Source organism: Apium graveolens, unplaced genomic scaffold (genome assembly GCF_009905375.1).
Source record: "Apium graveolens cultivar Ventura unplaced genomic scaffold, ASM990537v1 ctg739, whole genome shotgun sequence".
Lineage (NCBI taxonomy): Eukaryota > Viridiplantae > Streptophyta > Magnoliopsida > Apiales > Apiaceae > Apium > Apium graveolens.
The window spans coordinates 115950-129677 of NW_027420286.1; the positions used below are offsets into that span (position 1 = coordinate 115950).

The 13728-nt window shown below is 32.5% G+C and overlaps 1 long non-coding RNA gene across 1 annotated transcript; it reads right to left on the reverse strand.

The window, feature by feature from the left end:
* Positions 1–10225: 10225 nt before the first annotated feature.
* Positions 10226–12658, reverse strand: LOC141704077 (uncharacterized). The gene is made up of 4 exons (XR_012567822.1): positions 12612–12658; positions 10778–10924; positions 10475–10689; positions 10226–10352 (listed from the first exon to the last, which is right to left on the reverse strand). It is a non-coding gene; the product is annotated as an uncharacterized LOC141704077 (long non-coding RNA).
* Positions 12659–13728: the final 1070 nt, after the last annotated feature.

Here is a 13728-nt window from a genome sequence, read left to right on the forward strand (position 1 = left end):
TTACTACAGAGGTTCCCTACCCGCGTAGTCTCTCAGAAGATATCCCTCAAGACCAGCTTTTTCCTCCCCCTGAGTCCTTTTCTCGACCCCAGAGGATGATGTCGGCTCTTCTTCAAGTGAGATCACTACTGCAGAGACTTCTGATGAGAGCGAAGGAGGTGACGACATAGATGCCGATGGCATATGCTCCTTAGAGTTTTTATTAGCCCTTCTTGGCTTTGTTATTTATGATCAGAACTTGTACTAGTCTATTTATTTATCGAACTCTACATTTTTATGATTATCACTACTAGAAAAATGTCAATAGACATGAGCTAAAAACCGACATCTATCAATGAAAAAATCTGATGTCTTCATGGGTGATGTTAAAGACCCCCAATTTAACATAGGTTTTAAATTGATGTTAAATATGACATATAACATAAGTTCTTTGTTTAAAACCTATTTTGTAACTTGATATTAAATTTCTCATGCATATAATCTTCATATATCATCATAATATGATATTTTTATCAATTTAAATATATGTGAGCTAAGAAAAATCTTTCCATTTAACCATTAAATGATGTTACTAATACCAGTAACAACAGTTTTCATCTAAAACTGATGTAAACATAACGTTTGACATCGGTTCTTTATTGGAAACCGATGTCTATTGGTGACCAACTGATGTCTATAAAGTTTAATAACATCAATTTTCTATTTTAAGATTTTTTTGTTATAATATTTAACATTGGTTTTACTAATGTCAATATTCAACTAAAACTGATGTATTAAGCTTTGCATACATCATTTTTTTATTTTGTAACAGATTTATGTAACATCAGTTTTATGTAAAAAAATGATGATAAATGGCTTTGTTTTAAAATCAGTTGCTTTGTATAAAATAATGTATGATCACCTGTTTTATCAATGCAAAATTTAAAAACACATATGCCAAAAAATTGCCAGAAAAACAAGCAATTGCGAATTAACAACCAAATTTAGCTTCCAATATTTGTCAAACTATCATATCCTTCCAAACATCTAAATTAACATTACAATCCCCAAACATCCAAATTAACATCCCAATCTCCTAACATCTAAATTATCATCCCAACATAGTACTGGTACATAGTTTCAAATCTGAACCACCAAACTTGAACTACTAGACATCCATAATCTTTTCTAATTACTAGTTACAATCCGAATACATGCAACCAAAATAAAGATGTTTTTCAAATTGTAATATAAGTACCAGTCGCCAAGCTAGAGTCACCAAGCTAGAGCCGCCAACAGCTACATGATGGATTTGATATAATCAAGAATCTCATAGCGAATGATGTCATGGTCCTCCTCTGTATAAGACCTTCGACTCTTAGAGGCCCATTGGAACAGAATAAACCTATGTCATTCTTTAACCAACTGAAAAGTAATATCCAAAGAATTGAGAAAGGTAAAAAAATGTACCTTATCTAGTAGCTTCATCTCCTAGTCCTCAATGTTTTTAACATTGTAATAACTAAATACGCACAACAAGGTTTTTACCTTTGGTCCTCAATGTTTTAACATTGTAATAACTAAATACGCACAACAAGGTTTTTACCTTTGGGATTCTTGTTTACCCGTCCTTCCTGAGCATTATAAGATCTCACTGCTCAGTAAATGTTATAATTATAAAATACAGTGTCAAATCCAAAAATTACCGATTACATTCTATATATAATTATAAATTGAAGTAAAAAATTACCGCATTAAAGCATTTTCATGATATTGGGGATCAGGATGATGAGGCAATCGATTAAGGATGAAAATTTATGATTCCCAAAACACGACCAGAATCTAATGTAAACTATTTTCATTATAAATAAATTAAAGTGAGCATTTAAATTACATATCCGACAATTTTACATATACTATAATTAATTTACCAACAACTATATGACCAATCAAGTACATACAATATTTTAAAATTGGACGCGTAAAAAGAGACGTACTTGTAGTTATAAGGCATAAAGTTCATCCGAAGAACTTCATCTTTCAGCCTTTGCACAACATATTCATTAAATTCATCATTCAGCTTGTATGTGGACAGATGAAGAAAAAGCAAATATGCTGATAAATCTCTACTCGGCATATCCCGAAATACTGAATACAAATACCTAAAAAAAATTACATTTTGTTTAAATAGATCATTACTATATCAAAATGAGACCAGATTCTAAAAATGTATAAAAAGAACCTTACGCCATGTATGTTGATATAGCAGACTGCCCAATAATTTTAAACTCTAGTAATTCAAGTACGTTCCCATGAAGTAAATATATAGTTATTCATCACCGTCGATGCAAATTTGTACAAAACCTAAAGCGAGGAGGCACATTGTCCTTGGCTTCAAGAATTAAATACATTCTTTGTACCTCACTCACATTCTCTGCAATTTTCTTTTTATGTAAATAAATATTTTAGCATATAACGGTATTATTTACTTTAGTGCAAATTTGTACAACCTCCTAAAAATAATGACACTTGGTTTGTAATTAAATTTATATGCCTCGGAACCAGTACTGTAGGAGTATATGATCAAGTCTTTGGGCCATTCTAAATGAGAACCAATGGCTTGCTGGACGGTTTTTCCATCTCACCAACCAGAGGAACAGGCACCAAAGCCTCGTCCTAGATGCTTCCGTCCACCCCAAAATGAACAAATCCTGGTCCTAGAGGCACTCCATGAACCAATCTACTCATTCATATCCCTCATCAAAAACAACACCAAAAGCACACCAAGCTACCTTGTTATCAATGCTCTCCACTGACAATTTCATTTTTGAGGATGCTATAGATTATAATTATAAATCAAAATAGACATTACCGACTCAAACAATTTAATAACATGCGACATTATGATTGAAATGAATCATGTATACAATGTCATTGTATACCTTTTGTCCCGGTGGGACCAGGAGAGGAATAATAACAACAAACATCTACACTTTTTTTAATCCTCATCGGTCATCAATTCATCTTCCATCAAATCTTTGCATTTTCCTTCTATTTTTTTGTTCTTGTTCTGTTCTTTCACCCCAGGGCATCTGATTTTTCAGATATTAGTGAATGTAGATGCCCCCAGCAACCAAAGCTTTCAATCAGCAATTTGCAACTCAAGATCTGAAAACTGTTCTTGGTAATGTGATTTATTGACTTTTTTTTGTAAATCAAAGTAACAATGTTGGAGGTATGAAGTTTCAAACCCCACGAACCCTTCTCGAATGCGCGGAGTTCAATACAGTGGTGAGTACATCATTAGTTCCATCCCGGCTTGAATTCCCATTTCTTTTACTTTTCGAGTAAGGAATCCTGTTAAAACCATCAGAGTAATTAGGTATGATTTGGAAACTTAAAGAAGCAAAAAATTATAATAAGTCTTATAATTTGTTAAATTTTTTCTGCCAGTTATGGGGTCAAGAGTCCCATCATTTATCATACGGGCATCATTTTCTCCAGTAATTGCTTCTATATGTCCTTTCATCAGGCTCCAACCTCCACATTCATAAAAATAAAAATGTGAATACTACAGGAAAATGATTCGACTCTTACTTCTTCTTATTCCAGTCCGACGTATCCCTTTTCTTGACACTCGGTGTGGATATTTCTGTTATCCCACCTTTTTCACTATATTTTATTCTCTTCTTGTAAACAAATAAATCTTGTTAATTACTATAATTTTTACAATTAAATTACTCCAAAAAACCAAAAAAAATATTGTCCTAAATTAAAAAAAATTATAAAAAAGTAATGCATACCTCCCAATCTTCTGTGACTTTAACTACAATAAATCGTCTCCACACTTTCTTGCCGACAAAAGCATATTGCTTTGGTGGCTTATGTAGCTTCTTCTTCTGTCCACATAAGGCATCACATGCTCCGCTGTCAATTTTAGCCTTAAAATTTCTCTATTTTACGCGTGTAACTGTAGAATCCTCTTCCAACTTTGAGGAATCAGTTCCAAAGTATGCTAAGCACAAATTTAACAAGTTCAGATAGTATAATTTTTTTAAATAAACCCACGAGATTAATGTCAATTGCGATTAGTAACTGACGTACCTCAAGAGTATTCTATATTTCTCTTTCAGTTCAGGGTCAACCTTTGGCCAAGTCGGAATGTCAATTGGCACCATTGTCCTTGCCAACATACCTATATAGGACTGCAGTTTGTGTCATTCATCTCCAACTGGAACTACAATTCAATTGAAATGCCTCGTGCTGCTCCAGATGTCCTGATTTTGGTAGATTGTGTACTACTTTCAGTGGGTTGTGGAGCTCTCAGCTGGGAAACAATGGTGTCCGCTGGAGCAACTGGGTCAGGATCTGGTACACATGGTGCATCTTCCGGTAATGGGGAGTCATTTATGTGCTTCTCATCCAATGATTCTTTAGACTGTTTTTTAGATTTGTTTTCCTTTCTTTACCATATTTCCTGCATTAACCAAATATAGTAGGAAAAAGAGATAAGATTACCAATGAATACACAAAATATAAACCATCAATATAAATTCAATAATGCTATAAACAATGAAAAACACGACAATACTATAGGCACACAAAAAGATTCAGTTTTATATATATTCCCATAAAAATACTTAACAATCTATAATCAAAAATCACAAAAAATTATCGATAATCTCAAGTCAACATCAATAATTATATCAGATAATCATAAAAAATTATATTTATTATTGTAAAACTACTTAAAAACCACTTAGCAAAAAAAACTCCAAGTAATTATATCATATATTTCTACAATAAAAAGTTGATAAATATACTCCATGTTTTTTCGATAACATTCATAATTCTATAATACAACACTTAAAATTATATAAATTTGAGAAGCCTATTTTTAAACAAAACTGTAAATCAAGTGAATATGATTTTTAAGCCTTGGATCGCTTCTTCATCCACATTCCCTCGCCATCATTGCTTTTATTGCCAATATTAGACTCTTCGTCGTCATCAATACTAGAATCAACTATAGGGATGTTAGAGCAGAATGGAGGGCTTTTAGAATTGTGTCTCCAAGATCATCATCGTTGTATATCTCGTGATAGTCTCTGGTTGTTGAGGTCAATACGACTGACCAATTAGAATCAACGGGATCTTCCACATAGAAAACTTATTTCACTTGATCAACAGACACATATTTGTCATTCTTGTGGCCTTGTTGACTAAGGTCTACAATTGTGAATCCAAGTTCATTAGTCTTGACGCCTCTGTCACATTCTTCCCATTTGCACAAGAACAACATGACTTTAAATGAGTGGTAATCCAAATCTCATATTTCTTCAATCCTCCCATAAAATATCATATCACTCTCTTAGCACTAGAAACTTGGACAGTCTTAGCAACTAAAGAGACTCCACTATTTTGAACAACCCCGGCATCATCTCGCTCCTTTGTGAAGTATCGGATCTCGTCAACTAGATAGCCATCAAAAGTCAAAACAGTAATGATGGTTTTCCTGCTAGCCACTTATATTTTCAGAAATACCTTCGACTTTCTTATTCAATTTAGTCATAACTTTATTCTCAAACCAATCAGCAAATAGCCTGTTATGTTCCCCAATCATCCACTGAATAGTCTTTTTTTTCTTTCATAAATTTTTTCAAGCAACTCCATATGCATCCTTTAAAAATTCATAAATTTTTTGGTTACAAACTAAAATAATGCTTATTACAAAATTAATCAAGAAAAGGAAAAGAAAAGTGACTTACTTAATATATGGAAACACTTCACTGTTGTTTAAGAGGACGTGTAAATGTGCCTCATCTCGTTCTTGCTCTTCAACAGATTTTACTGTTGCGGCTGATAATGGACCACCTTGGTCCTTTGGAAAATAACCTTCTGGAAAATAACAGTTTCGCACGTAACTTTTTAATATTTTATTAAAACGCTCAATTGGATACATTCATCTATACAAAACTAGTCCGCATAAACGCAATTCCATGACCAGGTGCACTATTAGATGTATCATTATATGAAAAAAAGAAGGCATAAATATTTTTTCGAGCTCACATAAGGTTAATACCACACCTGGTTGCAATTTATCAAGTTTTGATATGTCAACAATCTTGTTGCACAAAGTGTTGAAAAAGAAGCAGAGTCTTATTATGCTAACTCTAACATTCTTCGGAAGTACAAAACAAATTGCGACCGAGAGTAATTGTTGAAAGAGTACATGACAGTCATGATACTTCATCCCAAATATCTTTAAATCCTCCATGAATACACAATTTCTGATGTCTGACGAATGCCTATATGGCAACTTCATTGATGATAGGGATTTTATTGTTGTGCTAACACCTCTTGTCCAGAAAGGGTTGCCTTGGCTTTCCAAACTCTTGTTGACCATTAAAGGCTGACTTCTTCCTCTTGTAAGAATGATGCCTAGGCAAATACCGACGATGACCTTGGTAACATATTTTCCTATTATAAGGTAAATAGTTAGCAAAGGTATCATCACCATAGACTGGACAACCCAAATAACCCTTGTTTACAGAGCCAGACAAATTACCATATGCCGGGAAATCATTAATCGTCCATAAAAAAGTCGCCCTAAAAGAGAAAAATGATTTTGTGAAGGCATTATATACATTCGGTTCACCTTCTTCCCAAAGCTTTTTCAAGTCATCAACTAACGGTTGTAAGAACACATCAAGGTTGTTACCTGGTTCATGTGGACCGGAGACCAATATAGTTAACATCATAAATTTCTTCTTCATACATAGCCACGGAGGAAGATTATATATTACCAATACTAACGACTAACAAGAATACCGAGTTGGTCATCCCATTGTTATTTGGGTTAATACCATCAGCCGACAAAGCTAGTCGAAGATTTCTTGGCTCACTTCCGAAGGTAGGCCACCTGTAATCGATATTTCGCCAAAAAGGAGAGTCGGCAGGGTGGTGTTTCTGGCCATCATAAATTATTTGGTTGGAATGCCATGTCAACAACTCAGCTGTCGAAGAAGATTTAAACATCCGTTTAAATCTTGGGATAATCAGAAATTAACACATAACTTTTGCTAGGATTTTATACATATCTCTACTATCCTTACCCACCTTCCAGTGACATAGCTTGCACTTTGGACACTCTAAAGCAGTCTCATTTACACCCCTGTATGGAACACAGTCATTGGGACACGCGTGGAATTTTGTATACTCGAGGCTAAAATTCGAAAGAGTTTTCTTTGCTTCATATACGTTAACACGTAATGCATTATCCCGAGGTAGGAATGTGCCAACTGTATAGAGAAGATCGCTAAATGCACATCACTAACACCAAATCTCGCTTTTCAGTTATGTAATTTTAACACCGAATCTAATTTTGTGCAGTCGCTACACTTAAATATAGGTTGTTAAGCATCGATCACAAACCTCTTAAAATCATGTGAGTCTTTATATTTGTCATCACCCCCTGATTTACCCCCTGGATTATGAAATGCTGCTTCACAAACCATAGCAGCTTGTGAAGCACCAGCAGCCGCTGCTTCCGATACAGCAGCCACTTTTGATACAGCTTCGAAGGCTGATTTAAATGCATCTGCATTCTGCTCCTCTTCATGAAGAGGCAGTGTGCTACCAATAGATAACCTACCAGTCTTGGATCTGTGCCAAATCCAATCAATATACCCAAGATTGAAACTATTCTCGTAGAAATGACCCCTTATTACTTTAACCAGAAATTTCTTGAAATTAACACATTTACAGTAGGGGCAAGGTATTTTTTTAGGATTTTTATAATTTTCTTCAGCGTAAATCAAACACTTTTCAACCCCGACTTCATATTCCGATGAATCCCTCTCTTTTGAAATCCAGTCTTTCTCCATATTTGTAGGATAACCTATTTCCTACCTAATTTTCATATCAAATATATAAAAAACAAGCAACGTACAATTAGTAATATATATGTATTACTAGGTATAATTATCGGCAAAGCAAAGCACGACACTGATTGATTAAAATGATGAAACGAAACAAAACACAGAACAAAGTAGAGCACGACACTAGACAATAAACATAACAAATTAATATAATTTGTAATGAACAGAATCAACCACTACCCGACGCCGATGCTCATAATTATTATCTTTCATAGGCTAAGAAAACTCTATTCACATGTTAACTATCATTTCTCAAACAAGAGTCAGAACTTTTAGTGTAAAAGTTCTATATGTACTTATGTAGTAAATGGATGATGAGAGGAAAGTCACCTTTCAATAACTCTAACTTTTCTTATCCACTCCCTCTATTAATTTTTTGTACTAAAAAAGTATTATTTTAGCTACTTTGTTGTTTTATTACAACTATAAAAAACTTATTTTTCTTAGACTTTTAAGTGGAACTTCAGTAGCCCTTGTCTTAATTTCCAAGTATAGGTGAAGACAAATTTTTGCTTTTAATTCATTATTTGTAGGCTCCAACCTCATCACCTTGTAATTTCTTGATCCGACCTACCGACAACTACCTTGTTAATTATTCGATCTCTCAAGCTAGAAGACATTCATATTCCCTCTGTTTGTTTCATCCAATCATAACACAACAGTCTGCCATTTTATTCATTTTCAAAATATAAATCGTATAAATCTAAGCTAGAATCATATAGTGGAACCTTCAAGTTCTGCTTGTTTGAACATAAATTCATTAGAGGTTAATAAATTTATTAAAGTACATATATACATGTCAAGAAGTACATTCCCAAACAAACCACTTCAGCTTTTCTAACTCCTCCCAGGCGACCCCCTTCTTCTCTACCAGGTAATTATTTTCTTTATAAGCATCATATGTATGTGTTACTGAAGTGTTCTTTTATAATTTTTGTATTCCAAGTATGAAGAAAAATCAAAGTTAAATATTTTGAAATCAAAAATCAAGACAAGGCATGCATTTTAATGTTTACATTATACTATAAATAGATGAAAGATGTTTACATTATACTATAAATTCTACACAGAACCATCTTCCTGCCATTTTATATATGTTTACATAAAAATTATATATAAACTATATGCTATACTAACATATATAGAACAAAAAGCGGATTTCGTCTATCATTCATGTATTAACTCAAAATAACATGCATTTCATAGAGAAAATAGAGAACAGACAAGCAAACTCATTTAAACAAAATCCGCAGCCTTGATGAGAGAAACCCCCAAATTAACGAGAAAATGAGAGTACAGAAAGGAGAATGAGAGCACAGAGAGGGAAATGAGAGCACAATGAGCCACCTGTTCTTGGTGAAATGAGAGTTTTTTATGAGAGATGAGGATGAGAGAATATATTTTTTGTTTTTGATTTTAATTTTTATATTTTTTAACAAAAAAGAGAGGAAATATGTGTGTGAAAAAAGGGGGAGAATTATACTAAGTCAAAAAATAAGGGGGAAACACATGGAGGGAATGAACTATTTGGTTAAGGGGAAACGGGGAAGGCGCATTGATTAATTTTTTTAAATAGACATATAACATCGGTTGGACTAAAACACTGATGTTTATAACATCAAAAGACATCTCTTTCCCAAAATTGATGTAGAAAATACCATTTACATAGGCTCGAGAAGCAACCGATATCTAAGAGGTAATGTCTATTCTACTTTTTCTAGTAGTGGATACAATATAAAATGAAAAAGAAGAAAAATGGTATTTAGGTGAATTACACAAAAGACTATTCAACTTTTATAATTATGTAGAACTTAACTTCTTGAGTTAAAACTACGAGTTTCAAGATAACTAAATATATGTGTTTGGTTTATTGATATGCATTTAGAGGTTATGTTTTTAATTTTGGTAAGTAATTAATATTTTTATATTAATAACTACTTAACTTGTACTGATCACTGTGGAGTTTGGTAACACCTTTTTAAGTAGAAAAGGTATGGAACTTGAAGTTAGTTTACGCGGTATGAAATACAGCAAACCTAACATAGATCAAATCTAAAAGTATAACTCATTTTGAATATAAGGAATTTTAAGTTGCTTAGTTGAAAGAAATGAGGCCTACAGCTAGTTAAATTTTACATAAAAAATATATACATATTTCTACCAATATAAATATAAAAATCATAATGCAATGGAAAGTGCTTATGTTTCAAAAAGTTTATCTATATTTCCTCAATTTGTAGGGAAAATATAAAGATAGAAGTATTGTCTTTTAGTGCATCTTCAAGAGTGCTCTTGATTCAGTACCTTTGATTGGCTTGCTTAAGTTGCACCTTCGACCACTGCACTTGAATTCTTTTATCAGACTGGTGTTACGAGCATTGATCTTGGCAAGGCATTTACCGGTCAAGATATTGCTGATCTTTATTGAACCAGCTGCACAAAAACACATGAAATGCAATATATATAATTCATATGTTAAGAATTAGTCCGCAGTGTGTGTGCGTGCGAACGTGGTGTATTTATATTTAGAATCAGGTATTGAAAAGGATGTTTACCATTTTGTCCCAACCATAGGTCATCTAATTGAGCTCTGCATAAAAAAATAATAAGATCCTGGCTAGCTGTGACATAAACGTTCTTAAAGCTTCTACCAGGAGACCCCAGAAGGTGATCCTTAAATAAAGTCACAACCTCCCCACTTAAGTTCCAGAGAGCTACTGTCTTGTTCCTTAATGTCAGGAATAATCGGGTGTTGTGAAGAAAAATGAACCTGTAAATAAAAATTTCAACTATTACAAGTTACAAAGGGAAATAAAGAAGAGAACATGCATATTATTATAAAGGAAATAAGTACATACATCAAGAATTTGAAGATTCTCATTCTCCTGCTTGACCAGCACCTTTTCTCATGGAATAGCTCAATAAAATTCACTCTTGTGTGATGTAGGGATAAGTGAAGGACACATCCATCCTCTATTGAATGAAACTTAAGAGAGGCATGTCTTCTGGCATTGGTATAAATCAACATCATTAATCCCCGGCTGTTTGTCAAGAAGATGTGTTAAAATGTTATTGATGGCAATTACCACACAATATTATTCAAAAAAGTGTAAACATCTATATTCTAAGAAATATTTCTTGAAAATAGGTGTTAATTATAAGACTGCTTTTATTGATTATACAAGTTGTTGCCTTCATGATTAATTTAGTTAATTTATTTTAATTGCATATTCTGACTTGTGGTTTGAATTTAATTTATTTCCATGTAGTTGTGTGTGACATTTTTTAGGTTTTACCAAGGTATACCCTAGTATACTTAGATATAAGGGATATATATTTGAAGTATGGAGACGTTGTATATTAACTCATTTTTTAAAAAAAAAATTGAAAGGATATATATTTAGGAGTTACTTAGTGACACCCCTTAATTAAAATCAGAATAAATAACTTACTAAAAATCACTAAAATTAAAATTAATTACAAAAAAATTAAACATAGATAATGACCATCCACCACCACTATCAATACAATCACTGATATCAACCTCTACCCCACCTACCCATCCGTCAGCATGCTACCGTCACCACCCTTTTCACCATTATCAAAACACCATTACTGGCGCCCACCGCCATGAAAATTACCAAATTTAATTAAACTATACGATATCACAAGTTGTTGATTCAGTGAAATAAATGTCAATCACAAATATTTTTATTCAAATTACAAAATTTTATATGCAAATCACTAAATTTTGAATGCAAATCACCAAATTTTTGAAACAAAATCGATAATAGCATTCAAATATGAATATAAGTAGCTCTGTTAAGAGGCTATTTTATCATACTATAATGATGAAACGAGATCATAAAATTACAATAAGGGTATATTTATGCCCTTAAAGAATATAAGACATATATGGTGTATATATAAAATAATGATGACTTTTTGGGAACTTTTGAAAAATGACTATTGTGTTTTGCGGTAGTTTGTGGTGTTGGGCCATGTGAAGAAAGAACATAAATAAGTTTACACATATATGTATTATATATATAATGAGATGAAATGAAGGTTAGAGGTGATGTAAAAATAAATGTTTAAATTTGATGTTGATGTGCACTTGATACTAATTCTAGACATGACAAATGTGCGTTGAGTATATATATACCTAAGTTACACAAAAAATTTATTTAAAAATCATTTAACATTAATGAAATAGTTTAAAATGGTTATGTAGTAGAATCACATCTATCCAAAATTATTCTACAATGGTTATATTTTCAAAAAAATTCATGTAGTGTAGTTAGGCTCGAAAAGTTTAACGAACATTTTTGTTGTTCGAGTTCGAGCTCGAGCTTTTAACGAGCTGAGCCGAACCGAACTTTTAAGGAGTCGAGTTCAAACTGTTTACGATAAAATAATATAATAGTTGGAATGTTGTTATAATTGTAACTATTGTAATGTAACCCTACATAGGGCACAAATACAGTGATTTTATTTTTTTTATTTTTGAAGTATTTATTTGACTTTTTAATATTAGATAATGATATAATGTAAATAATTTATGATGTTGTAATTATTAAAAAAATGATACACTGATTGTATTATAGTAAATATAAATAAATTTAAATAAATATTATGAGGGATTATCATATATCTTTAATAATATAGCTAGTTACTCATAATAAACCTTACCTGGTCTTTATGCCCAGAAATGGAGTACAACATGCTGTAGTTTCTCAGTTCAAAGACCTTGTAGATATAAGGGAAATCAAAAGAAAAATCATATCAGAATTAAGGATCATTCTATGTGAAGAATTATAGTCTTAATTTTCCTTATTTAAGAATAAACAAAAATAAGTTGTATTCTTGCCTATGTTGGGCAGAAAAAGTTACTGCTTTAGCATTTACATTATCAATCTGGAGAAGACTGCACCATTTCAGTAACTCTGATTCAAAAACAAGGAAGCCAGCATCTGGGTGACCATTTTGAATGTATCTGACACCATTTGATGGGATTGCATGAGTAAAGAAATTACTGAGGAAGTAAAAAACTAAAAATACATGGAAACTTCTGAGAGTACAAGTAATATACGCACTCAATTATTGTGGTCCTGCATTTTTTGGAGGTGAAATTATCTGATTTGAAAGCTGAGGCAGTGATGACCGAATCATTGAATTTATTGTATAATTGTCGACACTGCTTTTGGCATGTAGTTGGGCATCAACTGTTTGAACCAAGTGCTCCGATACCAGATTGTTGGTTATACTTGTTGTGTTTGTTATGAAAACTGTGAGAAAACAAAAGATGTGATATCAAATAGCTTAGCTTGTATTAGAACTGCAGAAGAGATATTTAAACTGAGTACACAGAAAAAGCAAGCTACAAACTAGGGAAAATAACTAAACTCCTAACAAGTCTCCACTACTGAACATTATTCTTCTGTAGACTGAGTCTAAACCCATGGAAACAAAATATAGCAAAACAAAATAAATACAAGTTTAGATTTAAAGAACCAACAAAGATGAGAAAGAGAGAAACTATGATATGTTTCAGATAGTACATGTACACAAGTAGAAATATAAAATGTGTTATTAGAAATACAAAGTCTTAGCTTGTCATCAAAGGCAAAAATTGCTGCTATTAAATAAACCTAGCAAGGTACAATTACTAAACCAAGCAAACTATCATCGGAGCACAATAACTGAATAACTTATAATTATCTATCATCGGTAGTAACTGACAATAAAAAAAACAGGTAAGAAAACTAGATATCTAGATGGCTTGGTCACTCTTTGTGAAAACATGATA